This window comes from Zingiber officinale, chromosome 9A, assembly GCF_018446385.1.
Source record: "Zingiber officinale cultivar Zhangliang chromosome 9A, Zo_v1.1, whole genome shotgun sequence".
In the NCBI taxonomy this organism is placed as follows: Eukaryota; Viridiplantae; Streptophyta; class Magnoliopsida; order Zingiberales; family Zingiberaceae; genus Zingiber; species Zingiber officinale.
Window position 1 is genome coordinate 85,140,484 of NC_056002.1, and position 19,689 is coordinate 85,160,172.

General features: G+C 40.1%; 1 long non-coding RNA gene across 1 annotated transcript; it reads right to left on the bottom strand.

Moving 5' to 3' along the window:
• Positions 1–15,093: 15,093 nt before the first annotated feature.
• Positions 15,094–15,540, bottom strand: LOC122018599. The gene is made up of 3 exons (XR_006121835.1): positions 15,412–15,540; positions 15,252–15,314; positions 15,094–15,146 (listed from the first exon to the last, which is right to left on the bottom strand). It is a non-coding gene; the product is annotated as an uncharacterized LOC122018599 (long non-coding RNA).
• Positions 15,541–19,689: the final 4,149 nt, after the last annotated feature.

Sequence of the window (19,689 nt, forward strand, 5' to 3'; positions counted from 1 at the left end):
AAAGAAATACCCGCCTTTATCTGTCGACTGCGTCAAATAAATCAATCCCACGTCGTGACACTCGCCTCGAATCAAAGTTGTGCGATCACATAATATATTTAGCTAATTACATAAGTAGCAAATAGCTAAATAAACTCTCCAATCTAATTAGGAAAAACCCTAATCAAACATGATTATGGATTAATCCCCCGACATCAGCATCTATATTAAATACTTAACCTAATCCAATACTTAATGTAATAAATCCATAGCACAACTTTCCTAATTCCATTGCACTCCACTATTAGCTTGGGGTCGAAGCAACCCACTGTTAGAGACGGTGGCCGAGACCAAGTGAAGTTGCTGCCCTTTAGATTCATCATCCCAAAAACAAACATCCCACCATCAACCATGTTACCCACTAAAGAAATCAATCACTAAATAACCATCATGAGTCAACCACATACCCTATAGTCAAGCCTCTCCAAACAGCCCCACCTTTCCAGTAGCCACCCAAAACCTAACAATTAATCAACCAAATCAACAGGTTAATCCAACTGTTATCCCACTTATTGAAGCAATTAGGTTTTTCATAAATCCTGGAACTTGGAGACAAAGCTTACCCCAATTTCATATTGACAATAGTTGCCTGCTTGAAAAGAAAACCAAATGCAACTGTGAGGTACAGAAGCTGCTGACCTCTACCGGAATTTAGTGGCTCTATCCTGCTGTGAACTCGTGGAGTAATCCTCCACACCACAGGGATCCCTACAGCCAAAGATCTGCAACCTAATACACCTTACTTCAAATTTAATACTTCCACAATAGAGCACAAGATCAAGAACTAATCCTCACCTTTCAGTCACATTGTCGGATCAAATTGCTTGATCAGAAACTTCCATCGGACCAAGGATCAAGTCCAGCACCAATCTTGAAGCTAGGTTGGCGATTTAAGGTAGAGATTTGGTGGCTGCAACCTCACTCCCATAAAGAGCGTTGGCGCGACGATGCAACCACAATCCGACAACGTGTCTGCTCGGAGAAGAAAACAGGGCAATAGGAGTAGATCGACAAACAATGGAATCGAGAAAAGCTCAATCGAAGAAGGATTGAGGCTAGGGCACAAACTGTACCTCAAGCACTGGGCGACGCCACTCGAGGGAAGATGGTCGGCGATCGAAGGAGGAAACGATCGGCATCCTCGAGCTAACAGCGTTGCCTCCCCCGCCGGTGTGGGTCGCTGCATCGTCGATAAATCTTGCACAGATGGATAGCGACTGTGGCGTCGATGTGCGATGAGGCGAGATCGCGAGAGAGCTCAGCTTCAATGATTCTAGGGCACCGTGACAAGATTAAAAGAGAGGAAGGTGGTTTCGGCAGAATCGGGAAGGAGGAGAAGAAATCGGGGATTTAGGGATTTAGAACTCTTAATTAAATACTTAGGTTAACCTAATTAACCACTAAGTTAACCACTTAATCAACTCCCACATAATGGGTATTCCAAACATGCATTCTCCAGGCCCAATAAATCCATCCCCGTAAAACTAGTCATACGACCTCCGTTTAAATCCCGAAAAATTTCTAAAATTCCGAAAAAAAATCCAATAAGATTTTTCGTCCAATAATATTTATCATTTTATTTTACGATAATTTACATTCTCCCCCACTAATAAAAATTTGGTCCCCAAATTTACTGATCAATTCAGGGATCTTCATCCAAGGGTAACATCCAAGCAACATACTCATATGCCACGTATCCAAGTAATATGAACATATCCCCAACCCTGAAGGATGACTCTGTGGGTTATGAGCTCACCCTACTCCCGCTACTCCCACTCTGCAATCTAGCCAACTGCGGGATAAATCAACTACCTCCGAAAACCAAAATCCACTATCAACAGATCTTCCAACATCTGTATAGCGCACTCAAACTATCCATCAGTCCGAGGTAAAAATATATACTAATGCAAAGCTCCTAATCCAAAGTCTGCTGTATCCACAGACAAAACTATGATGTGAAATCACTGATCTCCATCCAATATAACACTCCGAGATATACCATAAGGTCCGGTAATCTCTCTACCATAATCCTGCTACTCAATCCAAAAGAACATATCCTACAAATCGATAGCTAGGGAGCAAAGTCATCACCCAACAATGATTACCCAAACCAAAATATCCTCTCCAAGTCTTGGATAATCCCACAACAAAATCCGTCAAACATGCTCCCAACTTCACTCCAGTATCCAAATCAACAGAGACAATCCTGCTATTCTCTGATATTCAGCCTCCACGTGCTGACACACTAGACATCAAGCTACCAAAATCCGCAATGTCTTCCTTTATATCTTTCCACCAATAAAACACTTCAAATCTCTATACATCAAGTGTCACCCGAAAGTATTGTAAATCCATATCAATGTGTTTCCTACAGTAACTCCTCCCGGATAAGAAGTGACTCGAGAACATACATGATCTCCCACGAAAATAAAGAATCTCATTCTCATTACACGAGAATTCTCACTACTAGCACGAGACTACTCTGCTCATGCTATATCGGAACTGCACCGACTTCCAAATACGATACATCTATGTCGAGTATAAATCCGTCTACACTAGAAAGTACAACTAAGACAGTGCAGTTAATAACTTCTCGTTTCAACTCCCAAAACTGATCTCATAAGCATCCGTCCAGGAAAGTTTTATTCCCTTCCTAGCCAGTCCAGTCAACGACATAATGCTGGAGAAGCCCTCAACCAAACTTTGATAATATCTAGCTCGACCAAGAAAGCTACGAGTCTCCTGTATAGACTACGACTTCTCCCCAATGGTAACAATCTCTATCTCCTGCAGATCTACGATATACTCCTACTGATCACCACGTGTCCTAGTAATCTCACAGAAGACAATTAAAATACGTACTACTAAACTTTACATATAGATGTTCCCGTCGAAACATCTCTAGAACTATGCAAAAATAGTGTATGTAATCAATCTCGGATCGGAAATAGATCACAACATCATCAATGAAGACAATGAAAACTGATCCAATCACTCTAGGAATACCAAGTACATCGAGTCCATAAAAACATCCAGGTCACTGTAAACCTAAATGATAATACCAAGGATTCATTATATCCATACAACAGACATTCTCAACAATAAGATCCCTGACAAATCTGTGACCTGATCACCAACTATAAATCATCAAGTCTGACCACCAACTACAAATCGTCAAATCCATAATATTACAGACATACCACACTCCATGTCATTATTAACCTCAAGTACCAATTAGTATATCCTCAAGTCAAATATCCACTAATAAATCATCAAAAGATAACATATCACCATACATGATCTCACAATATCCATCAATCAAAATCGTCCTCAACATCAATCAATCATACCAGATAGTCTCCTACACAAAGATAGAGAAAAAGGAAAGCATCCAACCTTCAACACCTACTGCCAACAACTAAATGTATCCCAAAAAGTCTGTCAAATCTCATCATCTCATCCTTTCTGATAATCAAATATCCACAGTAAAGGAATGTCAATCCAAAGTCAAAGGGTCACAAAATCTCCTGACTAAGAATCTACCCATCAAGAAAGTATCTCCGCAACTCTCATAATCATCCCATATATGTCCCTCGACAAATATCGATAAAAGGTCAAACCCTCTAATCTGCGATATAAACTACAATATCTGGTAAAATGATCTTGTGGTCAGGGTCATTGAGTCACCTGATATAGAGAATGTTAGCTGAGTCATCTAATCATTGTCTTGTACCCCATCATACTGTGATTGCTCCACCTTGAGGTTCAACAACCTCCAGTATCGAGCAATGAACACAAAGGTAAAGAAGCACTATCACCAAATAGGTAGTCGAAATAATTGTCAATCGACGCTCTGCTCCTCGAAGATCATCCTCTGAAATCATACCTAGTTACGATCGGAACTCCTAAGTATTACTCAATTAATACCACTTCCTCCTATCATTACAAGTCATAGATCACTAGATACATCAAGGATATCTAACTACATCCGATAGGTCTATGAGTCGGGATCTCCCATGGAGACACTTTAGGCGAGTCTACTAGTCATCGCCTTAAAACCCATCCTGCTATCAAAAGAAGTAGAGAATTACTCTCTCTCCAAACACCTCAAGGAAATCGCTAAGTGATGACCTGATCCTCAAAAAGCATTCTCTGCTCCTTCCTTCATGTGGTACCGGGTCACGTAAAGGTTAAGCAGCTAACTTCAACTCTCTCCCGCCAGAACAAATCATATGTCCGAAGGTACTCTCCAACTCATACACCATAATAACGGTTATATCTCAAAGTGTTAAGCACGTAGCTTTACACTTTTCCACACCGTGCGGTATCCTATCTGAATATACCTTCTAAGCCCCCCAACCAGGTACAGACAATCCATAGTCAAAGTCCCCATGGAATAGGATACATCGATCCTCTATAGACTGATTAAGCCGATAATGGTATACGACCAATTCAGTCCTTTCTACACCGGTACAAGTCAAAATATCTAACCAAGTATGAAACATCCCAAAGATAGGAATCTCTAAAAATAGAGTAAGTTAGTCCCCTACTGGTCGGACCACAAAATAAATCGATCAACACTATCTGATCTAACAAGAGTAAATCAATCATCCACTGATGAAACTAACTAAGGTAAATCGATACACCACTATCAAAGTCAACGAGGGTAATCTACAAACCTAACCAACATGAGTAAATCAATACTCTACTAATCAACATAACAGGAGCATGGAACTAACTAAGATAACTCTGACCACAACAACATAAGTCAATCAGATAAAACAATCCTAAGATAAATGCACCAACAGGAGTAAACCGATACTCTACCAACAGAGTCAACATAAGTATACAGATATCATCCACTATCCAGCTAATAATAATAGAGACTGGTAAGTGACTCTGACTCTCAACCAACTAGTAGTAACATACACTAAAACTACTGATAGTATCATATGACGATTCCCTTGAGACTGTAATCCTTGATCTCTAGTAGGTCAACCGTGATCAGTGATTGACCCAACACATGCAATGCATGCTACAAACAAATAGGCAGATACTAACAAGAGAGCACTAACACATGTCATAACTATTAGAACAATCATGCATGTACTAACAGAAATGTAAGATAATAATATGCAAACATACCTCCTATAGCTAGGAGATGTCCTGCTGCTGCCTGGTCTCAAAGCCCGAAAAGTCACATCAAAAAAATATCAAATCATGAAATCCAAAAACACGAATAACAGGCATCGTACCTGCTATGATACCACTAAATTGGTATCAGATAATTCTAGAAAATCTAAAACAAAAACAAAGAAAGCATTGTACCCGCTCTGATACCACTAAATTGGTATCAGATAATTCTAGAAAATCTAAAACAAAAACAAAGCAGGCATCGTACCCGCACTGATACCACAAAATTGTCACGCCCCCAAAGGAGTCTCTGCCAGACAAAAATCCGACAGCATCTCCCCTGTACCAGTGATAATCTGAAGCATCAATACAAGCAAAATACATCAGCCACATGCGGCTGGAATATTTATATACACAACCACGCAGTTATAATAACAGCCCACACGCTGGAATGAAACAATCACAACCACGCAGTTATATATAAAACAGCCCACATGGCTGTTCTAAAAACCAACACAGCGGAAAAACGAAAACGGAAAGCCCAATTCAACACAATCAACACACTGCTAGCCGGCTAGGCTATATACAACAACCCACCAAATACAACAAATACAAATAAAATATATACAAAACCAGAAACAACCTTCGGATGTGACGTAGGACCCGGCAGACAGGATACTCCGAGCGACACTCCAACCATCTACCTGAAAACATAAAGATATACATGCGGTGGTGAGTATAGGTAACTCAGCGGGTAATAGAAAAGATAGTGCATGGTCTATACATAAACATAGAGATCAAAGGTATACAGTCTCAGTAGGGAATCAAAGAACATGATCCTACTATCATAATCAATGCATCTGAACATATCAGACCTACTAACCTGACATACATACTATACAAACCACAACCGACATAATGATAGATACATACACAATATGGAATCAACACCTGGTACAATGGTCAGTAAACTCACCATATCTGCAATAGACCTACTTGTGACACCTGTGCAATATAAGTATGACTGCAAATACATGTAAAATAAATGACATGTATGCAGCATGATAACCATATGCAACAATCATATTGCAAACAAATGCAACATACCACAAACACATGCAGCTAGTATCTACTAGGCATGTATGCAAATATATCTCCAAAGATGCACCGCGCATCAAATGTAAATATGCATGCATGCTCCATGGTCACCCCCGCCACCTCTCTAGACACCACGACCCTTGTATGGCCGAGAGGCTTGGGTCCGTGACAAACCATACTAGCCTCTAGTACATGCACCGCTATAGGTGGCCGAAGCAGACGGTCAGCTAAGTAGTTATATAACTACATAGCTAAGGGTCCCTGACCACTCATTGTTGGTGCGGTTAGAACTAACGATTTAACCCAAGTTTTGATGAATGACAAATCAGGTTAAGTTAGTTTGTCGTTGTCTGACACTTTGATCAAGTGTTCAGGAGAAGTCCAGACAGGTCGACGGGCTGACCGGATGTCTAGCACGAAGCCCAGCTAGGTCGACAGGCTGACCGGATAGCTGGCACGAAGTCCAAGCGGGTCGATGGGCTGACCGGACGCTTAGGCACGAAGTCCAGCTAGGTCGACGGGCTGACCGGATAGCTAGCACGAAGTCCAGACGGGTCAACGGGCTGACCGGACGTCTGGCAGGTAGGTGAGGTAAGTCACTGGAGGGGAGTGACTGCGAGGACGCATTCCCGGGAAGGGAACATTAGGCGTCGATCCGACTTAGATACATTTCGGATATCTAAGTCGAGATCGTGACTAGATTCCGGTCTCGGAAAGACGGAATCTAAGTCATACTCTTTTTCTATTACTTTGCTGAACTTTAACTGTGCTAACAATTTGTTTTACAGGATATATATTTGCCTCAGACTAACTCTATTTTACAGGAGAAGGAGTTCCTAGAAATAGGAGGTCCGAGCGCCCGGAAGGGATCCGGGCGCCCGGAGGTCCAGGCGCCCGGAAGGGATCCGGGCGCCCGGAGATAAGTTTTATCCGAACTAGCACGTCGCCACGTGGAGCTTGCTGGTTGGACCTGCCACGTCCCACCAGGGCGCCCGGAAGGGATCCGGGGCGCCCCGAGCCTCATATAAAAGAAGGGTCAGAGAGGAGCTTCAATACAACAACGAAAAGAAAGTCTTCTACTTCTTGCTCTACTGCTCTGCGCTTCAGCGACGCTAACAAAGATCCGACAATACGTTCCTTTCCTTTTCTTTAATTCTTGTCGGTATTTTCTTTATTTTTCTAGCATTCCTGTACTTTAAATTGTAATCATTTTCGAACTGCTAGTGATTGCCCAACGAAAGTACTCACGGAGTACGGGCCTTCGAGTAGGAGTCGTCACAGGCTCCGAACGAAGTAAAAACACCGTGTTCATTTGTCCATTGTTTTTTATTATTCCGCTGCGCTTAAATCTTTTCAAACGTGGTTTTTCAAATCGATATTCACCCCCCCTCTATCGACGTTTCACGATCCAACAAGTGGTATCAGAGCAGGTACCGCTCTGATTTAGTGCAACCACCAATCAAACAGGGGGTGAAAATATTTTTTCCTTTTTTAGCTTTACGCTTAATTCTAAATTGATATTATTGTTAATTTGGGAATTTTTGTCATCACAATTAAATATATATTGGTGCAACACTAATCTAGATACTGCTATAATCTTTTCCCGCACTGCAATTCCAAGACCAAGTCTTGGAATATTTTTTTTTCTCGTGTTTACTTGTGTGCAGGATGTCTCAACTAGAAGGCTTTAGCACAGTACGTCCTCCCCTATTCAACGGGGATGACTTCTCGTACTAGAAGAAAAGAATGGAGGTGTACCTAAAGACAGACTACGATCAATGGTTCAGCGTTGTAAAGGCGTACCGAACTCCAGTCGACAACTCCGGAAATCCACTAGACCCGGAACAGTGGACTCCGGACATGAGGAAAAAGGCATCAACAGAAAACAAGGCAATCAACACGCTACATTGCGGCCTAACACGAGAAGAGCTGAATCGAGTCAGACTACATCAGAATGCCAAAGAATTGTGGGACAAACTGATCGAGTTGCACGAAGGAACGAGCGACGCGAAGGTAACAAAAAGAGACCTACTTTTAAATAAAATATTTAATATAAAAATGCAGGAAGGAGAGAGGGCAAGTCAACTGCATGCAAGAATCAAGGACGTCCTCAACGGACTCAACGCGATAGGCCACCAGATGGAGAACAGAGATTTAATAAGGTACGCACTAAATGCCTTTCCTCGTAATAGCTTGTGGGCATCAATCGTAGATGCCTACAAAATTTCGAAAAATCTATCTAAGTTAAAATTAGACGAGCTTTTCTGTGAGTTAAAATTACATGAACAAACTAATGCTGGAGCCGAGAAAGGTATTGCTTTATTTGTAGGCTCATCCAAAGAAAAAAAGAGCAAGCCTGAATCTGAAGAAGATTCTGATCAAGATTCCGAAGACGAAGAACACCTAGTGAACCTGGTAAGAAAAACGTTCACCAGGAGAAAAAGAAGCTTCAGCAAGAAGGACCTTCAAAAGATTAGTTCTCCCTCGGAACAAAAGAACGTGACGTGCTTCGGATGCAACAAAAAGGGGCACTACAAGAACGAATGCCCAAGACTGAAATTCGACAAACCGAAGCCAACCAAAAAGAAGGCCCTTAAAGCAACGTGGGACGACTCCTCGGACGAATCGGAGGCAGAAGAGCAGAAACACCAGAGCCACCTAGCGCTGATGGCCCGCGAAGCTGAAACAGAAGACGAGTCGGAAGATGAAGACGGGTCTGAACCCGAATCAAGCCACGAGTCCGTACTCGTTTCCGAAGGCCCGGATGAGGTACATTTTAATTTAAACAAAAAGTTTTTTAAAATTATTTCCTGCTTAAATAGTAAGTTAATTAAAATAGAAAATGAAAACAAATCACTCCTTGAGGAAAATAAAGACCTCAAGAAACAAATAAAAAACTTAAATCCAACTCAAGATCTAATACTTGAAGAGAATTCATTACTAAAATCAGAAATTAATAACTTAAAAGAAATACTAGAAAAATTCACTACAAGATCAAAAAATCTAGACTTAATCCTGAACAACCAAAAAGCATGTTATAATAAAACCGGACTTGGATACAAGTCAAACTCAATTAATGTAATGACCACCCTTCTTACTACTACTACTACTCTCTAAGAGTGACCGTTACTTAACTACTAACTCTACTTAACCGGTATAATTAAAAACCACGAGGAATCCCTACCGAAAAATTTCGGCAGAATCTCCCCTGTACCGGTGACCAAATCAACAATACAAACAAACTATACTCAGCCACAGGCGGCTGGAACATATATTTTCACAACCATGCAGTATAATATCACAAATAAAAGAAGGAAACTACTCTAGCAATCGCAAACAACTATATCACTCCATCAATAGAACCCAACTACAAATGCGGAATAAACTTAATTACAAACTTAACTTATAATAACATTTAAAGAAAACTAAAAGAACTCTAAACAGGAAAGTCTTAACAATTCCTTAGCAAACTCTTGATCTCTCCATAGTCCAGCCATCACACACCTTCATCACCACCACCTTTTCGCCTTCCTTGCTAAATCTTTTTCTTTCCTTTATCTGCAGTAGGAGGAAGTGCAGTCTATAAGCATAAAGCTTAGTGAGCGCTATCTACTCACAAAAACTCGATATGCATGTATATAAATAAAAACATGCTAAAACTGAATTCTAACATATAAAACTACTCATTCTCATATATAGCAAAGGAATCATACTAACCGAAATACTAAACATGTATTGCTAATCATGCTCATAAGAATAAAACTATAACTGCATGCTGAAAGCAAATAAAGCTAAACATGCTGAATAATCTAATAGCAAGAAACAAATAAAACTACTACTGCATGCTTCAAATAACAAGAAACTAAACTTTCTAATTCTAAACATATTTGAAGCTTGATTCATTTGTTTCAAAACTAATACTTTAATACTTCAAAATAATAATAAACTTCTTTTGGGCCTGGCATTGTACCAATTTGCACGCATCTTTAATAAGAGTCGAGGTAGCTAATTCCGAAACTACTAAGGTAATTCTAGGCGATCTTATGCCTAGGGGCGATCTAGGAGCCCACCCAATGGACCTTGTGTCCTGGACCTTGTGTCCGGTACATGCCATTAAAAAGTAAAATACTTATTTTCTATTTAACTATTACTTCCTTATAATTGTTAATCGTCAATTCTCTTATAATAAAATGCCTTGGCATTTCTTTGAGCAGTTGATATGCTACTGATCCCAATTCTTAAAAATTAGGGATCCTATTAAGACCTTGGTCTCTCTTTCTTATAACTTCTTATAAATCCCTAAAGGATTTATTAAAACTCTTATTCTTCCCGCCTACAGGTAGATCCTAGAGTTTGTATAGAGCAACATGTTTCTTTAAGCATGTATCAACAGAATCAAGCAAAAGCAAACAAATCAAACTTCTTTAAACATGCTACAACAGAATTAAAACAAAGGAAAAACAAATCTGAACTCTTTAAGTATGCTACAATAAACATAAATCTGCACTAATGCTTAATAGAAATCTAAAATTGAGGTGCATGGCAGCATAACAAGGAAATCTAAATCAGGAAATCTAAATCTGAAATGCTAACTATAAGGGTTGTTCAAACTTAAATCTAACAGCAATAAAGAAAACTAACTACATGCTCAAAATTTAATCAAGCCATCTTATGTTCATTGCTTATTAAAATAGCAAATGAAAACTAAATATAAATCTACTCATGCTTCAATCAAAACCTGTTCAAAAACCCAATAGCAGTAACATTAGCAAGAAAGAAGGAAATCCAATTGAAACTATTCTTAAGCCTGATCAATTTGTATAACAACAGTAACCCACAAAAATGGCACACATGCTCAAAATCTAGCCACCTCATGCTCACTGTTAGCAACAACCCGAACTAAAACCAAGCAATGACAATGAACCAAACTACATGCTAAAAAATTTATCTAACCCATTCTATGTTCATTGCTTAGCACAAAAATCCGAACTTGCAGGCACTGTATAAACCGAACATGCCAAATAAGGTGACAAACAGGAATTTTAGTCAAGAAAAACTGAATTACTACTTTCTTCCCTTGTGATTCATGGTAGCTAATTCAAACACAAAATCCTTTGCTCTGTTTGAAACTAAAGAGATCTAAACCACATACTTAACCCATACTATTTTTTTTTCCCTTCTTTGAAGTACACGGCAGCAAGTTCCAAACAACAACCCTTACTACACAATTCAAAAACAAGGAGAAACAAGATCCGAAAACCACTCCTACTGTAGGTGAGAAGCAACTCACCCCTTGTTCTTGCACTTACAACCGACGGAGAGGAAAAACCCTAGGGTTTCGGGTAGAGCTTGAAGGTCTCGGCTCCTCTTCGTGTCCACGGAAGCTCCTCGACGAGACGATCTCAAGGAGGTGGAGAAAACCCCTCGGAGAACCTCCTCGCCCACCGCCGAAGAAGCCCTAGATCCCCTGCTGCGGATTCGTCCGAGCAGGAATCGGCGCCGTCACGTGAGAAGAGAAGAGAAGAAAGTTAGGTCACGGGAGAAAATAAAACTCCCTTTATAACTAGGATATTCGACTACTAACTATACCTTAAATAAAATCCGTTCTTTCCTTAATTAACAAAAACTCGCCGGCACAGCTGGTTAACCGGCTTTTAACTGAAACAAGGGGTCTCGGCTTCAATCCCTCAGCCTCGCACTTTTTTCCCAATTTATTCCCTAATCATTAACTACGCTATAAACTTAGTTCTCACCATATAAGGTTAACAAAACCGTGTAGCTCAGCTGGTTGGGCCGGTTTTGCTTGGGTCAGTCTAACCCGAGGTGGTGGGTTCGAATCTCACCTTCAACGTTTTTTTTTAAACTTCTTTCTTTTTGTAACCCTACTAAACGACCACCAAAAATTACGTAAAAATACTCTAAAAATTCCTAAAAATCTCTAGAATATTTTAAAAGTATTTCCAAATATTTTTATGGACTTTTAGAACTTGAAATAGGGAAAATTGGGTCGTTACAATTCCCCATACCTTATAAAAAGTTTATCCTCGAACTTAGAATAGCTCTGGATATTTCTCTCTCATACTGTCCTCTCGCTCCCAAGTAACTTCCTCGTGCTTCTGGTTCTGCCAGATAACCTTCACTAGTGACACTTCTTTATTTCTTAGTCTCTTGACTGCTCTGTCCACTATCTGTGTAGGTCTGCTCTTATAACTAAGATCCTCTTGGATCTGCACTGACTGAGGCTGAATCACTTGGCTAGGGTCGTGGAGACACTTCTTTAGCAGAGAGACATGAAATACATTATGTATTGCTAACATGTCCTGTGGTAAATCCAGCTTGTAAGCTACTTTCCCAATCCTTTCTGTGATCAGGTAAGGTCCTACCTATCGAGGACTTAACTTGCCCTTCTTGCCAAATCTCATCACTCCCTTCATCGGAGCAACCTTAAGAAAAACTGAATCCCCTACTTGGAACTCAAGTGGCCTACGGCGTGTGTCAGCATAACTCTGGGCAGTCTCAATCCTCTGTCTGATCTTCTGGATAGCCTGAGTAGTCTCATCTATCAGTTCTGTCTGAATGCCCAGTTCTACTTCCATTTCTTTTCTCTCACCTGCTTCTTTGTCAGCAAATGGGTGATCTGCACTTCCTGCCATACAGTGCCTCATAAGGAGCAATCTTGATGGTGGCCTGATAGCTGTTGTTGTAGGCAAATTCATCTAAACACAGGTACTTGCACCAACTTCCCTTGAAATCTAGTGCACAAGCTCTGAGCATATCTTCTAGAATCTGATTTGTCACGCCCCGAGAGTAAGGTTGTCCGACGAAAATCGAACAGCACCTCCCCTGTAGCAGTGACAAATGGAACCGGTGTACATCACCAACAGATAATAAAAATGTAAATAAAATCACAACCACGCAGATAATATGCAGCCTACACGGCTGTAAAATCAAACACAGCGAAAAGCAAGAATAACAAGTATAAAGTAACGAAAACTCACCGCGGGCCGGCCTGGCTTGACTCATCGGCAAAACAACCAAATACAAAATAACAAGTCCACTGCTCAATTATTACAATGCTAAATTCAAAAGTTTAACTCACAATAAAAATGAAAATCAAAACTGTAAAACCGTCCTCAGAAGTGACGTGGGACCGGCTGTCGGGATCCTCCTCCAAGCGTACTAGCATCGCTATCAGCTACCTGGTGAAATTACCAATGCGGGTGGTGAGTATAAAAACTCAGCGGGTAATAGGATAGACAGTGCATGAGTATCATAAAGAACAGGAATACAAAATGATACAGTCTCGGAAAAATAAATAGCAGATACTACTGGGTAAACAAAGTATCTATCCATACCTGAGACCATATTCTAGGCTAACAGTGTAAGGTCTGAGATAACATAAACTGCTACAGTACTGCACATAACTACATGGTATCATGTGAGGTATATACATATCAACAGTAAGTAAGTCAGTGTCTAAACACATATCACAGGTATAAATCTCAACATATATAGGCATAACAGCATAAATAAACGACAGCAGCATAATCTAGTACCAGCAACATAGATAAGCAACAACAGCATAAATAAGCAACTAACAGATATAATAACAACAGCGTATGTACGGATGGTCACCCCGCCCACCTCTCTGCACCACGACCCCTGTATTGTCGAGAGGCCGGATCGATGACAAACTGTACCACCCAAAGGCCGCCACTACTCTCGAGTGACCGGATGGACAGGTGCATAGTAGCTGAATAGCTACGTCTGCGACGGGGGTCCCTGCTGCCGCAACTCCAGCCGCCACTACCCATGAGTGACCGAGTGTGACACGACAGGACAAGCGGCACGCTCCAGCTACCACTACCCATGAGTGACCGAGCGTGCGGACCAAGCCATTGACCCTCTCAACCACAAGGGAGACATGGTCGCCGGCATGCATGCAATGACATGATGCGTATAATGCAGCAGTCATCATATATATATAAACAGAAAACAGGTATGCTACAGGAAGCCAGCATGCTCAGCAAGGTGTGTAAATAAACAGCAATCAAGGCAGGTAAACATGGTATCAGGTGTCCATATATCCAATACTACTATCAAATGTCTGGTATCTGGTATCCAATACCTAGTACTATAGTATCTGCTAAATATCATCGATAGAAACGAGAGACTGTATAGATACAGAAACGAGTAGCTCAAAGGTTGAGTGGAAGTATCAAGCGCAGGAAAAATAAGAGTGGAGTCAAGATAGATACAGCAACTATCTGAACATAAGGCTCATGCACTAGGATTAAAATACTAAAGAAATAAAGCAAGAAGTACCTGCCTCTAAGTGTAGGTTGAATCCAACGCCAATCTCGTCACTATGCTCGTCCTGATCAATATCCTGCATCAACGTATCGATTTTAACCATATACGTATAGAACCAAATAGTTAAGCCAATACTCAAAACAGGCATGCTAATCCGGGTTCCTTCATTATCTAAATACACCCTACATTGATCTACTCCACAGCAATTCCCAACCGAACATGATCAACATAAGGAATTCTAAGCATGCATTGGTTCCATATACACTGGTACAGTACGGAATTATCTCATTCCTTAACAAAATCTACAACTACCGATTATCTAAGCAACAAACAACAAGCTTCCAATTATAACAGAATTCCCATACCTCACCAGCAGCTCCCACTGGTAACTTGCTATTGAAAGGTGAAATCGTCGACACTAGCACACCGATGCTGCCCAAATGCTGCTGATTAACAGATCCAAGTCGTCACAGAGCTACTAATCCCCGGATGAAGCACAACAGTTGGGAATTGTGGCCGGACTCCTCACAGTGAGCCACTGCCAAAATTCACGAACAGAGCTCCTATAGGACTTTCAAACTATTACAATCACACCATCAATGAACAATTCGGATGGAATACAATCTCAGATCCACAAACCTACAATCTTAATACTGTAAATACCTTACCCATGAGTCTCGGATGATGAACAGCTGCTGGAGGTTGTGATCGATCCCCTTCCCAGCAAGCCACTGCCACCACAAAACCTCAATCCATACAATCCTCCCAACCTGGTATCAAATCATAGGTCTTCATCACTAAGGAAACCCTAATCTAAACCATCCATACCTCAATACCTTGCTGCCGAAGACCTCCACAATCGGCTGAGAGAAACCCGACCCGATCCACTCGGCTCCAGCCTCGGGAAGATGAGGAAACTGCCTGAGGTATACGTCCTCGTCCCTATCAAGCTCTGGAATAGGGGTTACCACCCTCGGAGTCACCGGAGCTCAGATTTGCTCCTCTCGACTGAAGATTCCCCATGTGTCGCTGAAATCGGAGGAGAGGAAGAAGCTCTGGTGACGCTGTCGTCGAGGGTTTGAGGCCTAGGAGGTTTTGCCGACCGCCGGATTCATCGTCGCCATGAGCTCGGGTGTGGAGGCGCCGTCGCTACGCTGGGTCGGTGGTTCCGGGAGAAGAAGACACGAAGAAAAGAGGTCGGGGTCGCCGCTTTTAGGGCTTCGGTAGGGGGTTACTGTAGCTTCTTATAAAGGTAGGGTTTAGGTTCTTCCCAACCCTTAATTAGCCCTCCTCTAAAGATGATTTCCAATACCATCTTAGGCTCAATAATTTATCCCCTTAAATACAGTCATACGTCCTCCAAATAAATCCAGAAAAATGTCCAAAAATTCCCTTAAATCATTATAGGTTATTTTTGTTAGAGTGTATACTAAAAGTCTAGCTTTTGGTATAAATATTTATCTAGAAATAAGAATCACATTGGTCAAACGTCTACATTTGTGATAAATGTAGTTGTTCAATTAATTTATATTGTAGATAACATGGTGTGTGGTGTCACACACAGAGGATCATGTTATCAGTACCTTATAAATTATAAACAGTAGCTCACGACCAAAATGGAAAGGAACAAACCATTAGAAGGTCGTAGTAATTAGGTATCAGTTTATCTTGACTGTATAATTACACTAGTACACTTAGAGTGTATTGAGTATGACCATTTGAGGTCGTTTCTTTTATACTGATTTTATAAAGAAACAAAGACATCGGTTATTATGGAAGTGTGTGCTCTTAATCCTGATATAATAACAAGCACATATATTTGATATTTATTTCTTTAATTTATCAATGGGTGAGATTTAGTTCGATGAATCAATAAGCCCGATAAGTTGGGAAATGGTATCACTTATAGTGTGTGTTGTTGATTATAGAAGGAAACTGTGTCCTAGAGATACTAGGTTGAGAATGTCCCCAAGAGGAGCTCATAAGGATTGTCATGTTAAACCCTGCAGGTGGACTTAGTCCGACATGACGATGAAGTTGAGTGGTACTACTCTTGGAACTAGATATTAATTAAGTGAGTTGTCAGTAACTTACTTAATTAGTGGACATTTGTTATCTTAAACACAGGGAGACTAACACACTCATAATAAGAAGGAGCCCAAAAATGTAATTTGGGATTGGTGCGGTAGTTCAATGATAGTTCTCTAGTGGAATGAATTATCATTGATAAAATTAAGTTGTGTGTTCGGGGCGAACACGGGATGCTTAATTTTATCGGGAGACCAAAACCAATTCCTCCTCTCGGTCCCTATCGTAGCCTCTTGTATATAGAGATTTATACCCACCACATACCCACCTTCTTACCCAACCAATAGGGGCCGGCCAAGCTAAGCTTGAAGCTCAAGCTTAGGGCCGGCCAAGCCTAAAAGTTGGCCTTAAGGTGGCCGGCCAATAGCTTGGAGCCCAAGCTTAGGTGGCCGGCCACATCATATTAAAGGATTTTTTAAAATTATTTCTTATGTGGATATCATAGTTTTAAAAGAGAGTTTAAAAATTAAATCTTTCCTTTTAAAAGCTTTCTATAAAAGATTAAGAAAAGATTTGAAATCTTTCCTTATTTGTAGATTGAAAGGAGATTTTATTTTTAAGAAAAACTTTCCTTTTTAACCATGATAATAATTTAAAAGAGAAGTTTAAAAATTAAATATTCTCTTTTATTAGTTTCTACAAAAGATTAAGAAAAGATTTGATATCTTTCCTTATTTGTAGATTGAAAAGAGATTTTAATTTTTAGAGATAACTTTCCTTTTGGAAATTATCCACATGTTTAAAAGAAGAATTTTAATTTATAAAATTTCCTTTTTAACCACCATGAAGGGAAAATTATTGGAGAAATTTTTTATAAATTTCTGGAGACAAATTAGGAAGTTTTAATTAATTAAAACTCTCCTTGTTTATAGCTTGATGGTGGCCGGCCATGTAAATTGAGAATAGGAAAATTGTTTTTAATTAAATAAATTTTTCTTTTTCATGGCAAAAGAAGGAAGTTTTTAATTAAATTTCCTTATTTGCCAAGACCAAGGATTATAAAAGAGGGGGTAGAGGTGCCTTCATGGGTGATCAACTCTATTATTCTTCTCCTCTCTTTTCCTCCTTGGTGGCCGGCCCTAGCTTCTTCCTCTTCTCTTCTTCTTATGGCCGGCGGCAACCTCTCTTGGAGCTCTTGATGGTGGCCGGTTCTAGCTAGGAGAAGAAGGAGAGAAAGGTGGTTTTGTTTCTTGCATCCCTTGGAGCTTGGTGGTGGTGGCGGCCGGACCTCTACTTCTCTTGGAGAATTGTGGTGGCAATCTTGTAAGGAAGAAGAAGGTGCTTGGTGGTTCTCATCTCGAAGATCGTTGTCCACAAAATGTCCGAGGTTAGAAGAGGAATACGGTAGAAGATCAAGAGGTCTTTTAGAAGGTATAACTAGTAATTTTTCCTTCCGCATCATGCTAGTTATTTATGGAAATAATACCAAATACAAGAGGCTTACGATTCTAGAATTTCGAATATGTTTTTCGATGTTGTGTTCTTTTATTTTTTTTTCTTGTGATTTGATTGTTCTTTTCGGTTAACCTAAAGTTATTTTAGGAAATTAAATATTACCTTTCTATAAAAGGTTTTGTCTAGTCGGTGGTGGTTGCTCCCATATCCAAGAAGGCCATGTGCCTCGCCACGTCAGGATTGGGAACCAATTATGGAAATTAATATTTAATGGAATTAATAACTTAGGTGATTTGGATCAAACGTGTTAAGTTCCGCAGGAGATCCAAGTCTAAACCTTAAAGAACAGATAGATTAAGTTTTGGATCAAACGTGTTAAGTTCCGCAGGAGATCCAAAATTTAATTTAAAAGAACACATGGTAGCTAGGAAAAGGTTCAGACCTTTGTACAAATTTTTGTACAGTGGAACCTCTAGGTTTTCCGAGTAGCAACCAACAATTGGTATCGAGCTAGGGTTTTGCCTCTGTGTATTTGGTATTAGTTTAATTATGCACATATCATAATTTAGGCGGGATAATAGTAGGATGTGCTAACTTTGTGGATGCAGGATCCAACTATTATGGCTTATATTTTAATGTGTGTGATTGGACCCTTGGACATGTCAAGGGCATTTATATGTGTGTGCATGATTGTATTAAAATACAGGAGCTGTATTTAGTTTTATTAGGATTTTATTTTTGATCTAGATACATGTACATTCCTTTTATGGAATATAGGATCAAAAATGTAAAATTCTATTTATGTCGCGGATCGAATCTTGCAAAGCGTGGAACCTTCTAAGGACCAGAGGCGCAGCGGAACAAGGAGCAAGATGGATGCGACAGCTAGACCCGGTAGCGGTGGCCAAATATGGCAGCAGCTTGGGATGACAACACACGGAGGATAACTAGAGATAAAATCCATAATAGTTGAAAATTAGATTTTCTATTTATTGCTTTTATATTGTGCTGTGGGTGCATGTTAGTTTACAAGTTTAGTAGGCTAGCATAGTTAAAATTCCTCATTTATAAATAACTAAGTGGGAGAGGGATTTTTAAGTAAATCCCATGGTCTCCATTACTGGTTTGTAAGTGATGCAAACAAGCTTACGCGTTGGCTCTGAGTGCCTTCCTCCATAACGGATGAGCTTGTTTGTGGATCACTAGAACAGACTTCCATTTTTGGATGACTATAGGAAGTTAATTAAGAGCGTGTGATCTTCCCCAACGGAAGGGGCATAATCTTATTAATGGACTTAGTGTCAAGTAATGGTATACACTTAGACACATCTAATAGTATCCTCCCCATCGGAGTCACTGTTATTATTTGTGTGACCAAATGAAACCAACTATTAATTTGTCATAAAACTAGGTTGACAAGATAATAATATTAAAGGGTTAAAACTCCTCTTACAAATGATTGATTTTGTATACGTCCACACTAACGTGGCATACAAAATTAACGGTATTTGAGATAATTTTATTTGTCATAAAGTTACGTTGACAAGATAGTTAATGGGTAAAACCCTCCTCTTACAAATGTTGATTTTGTATACGTCCACACTAACGTGGCATGCAAAATTC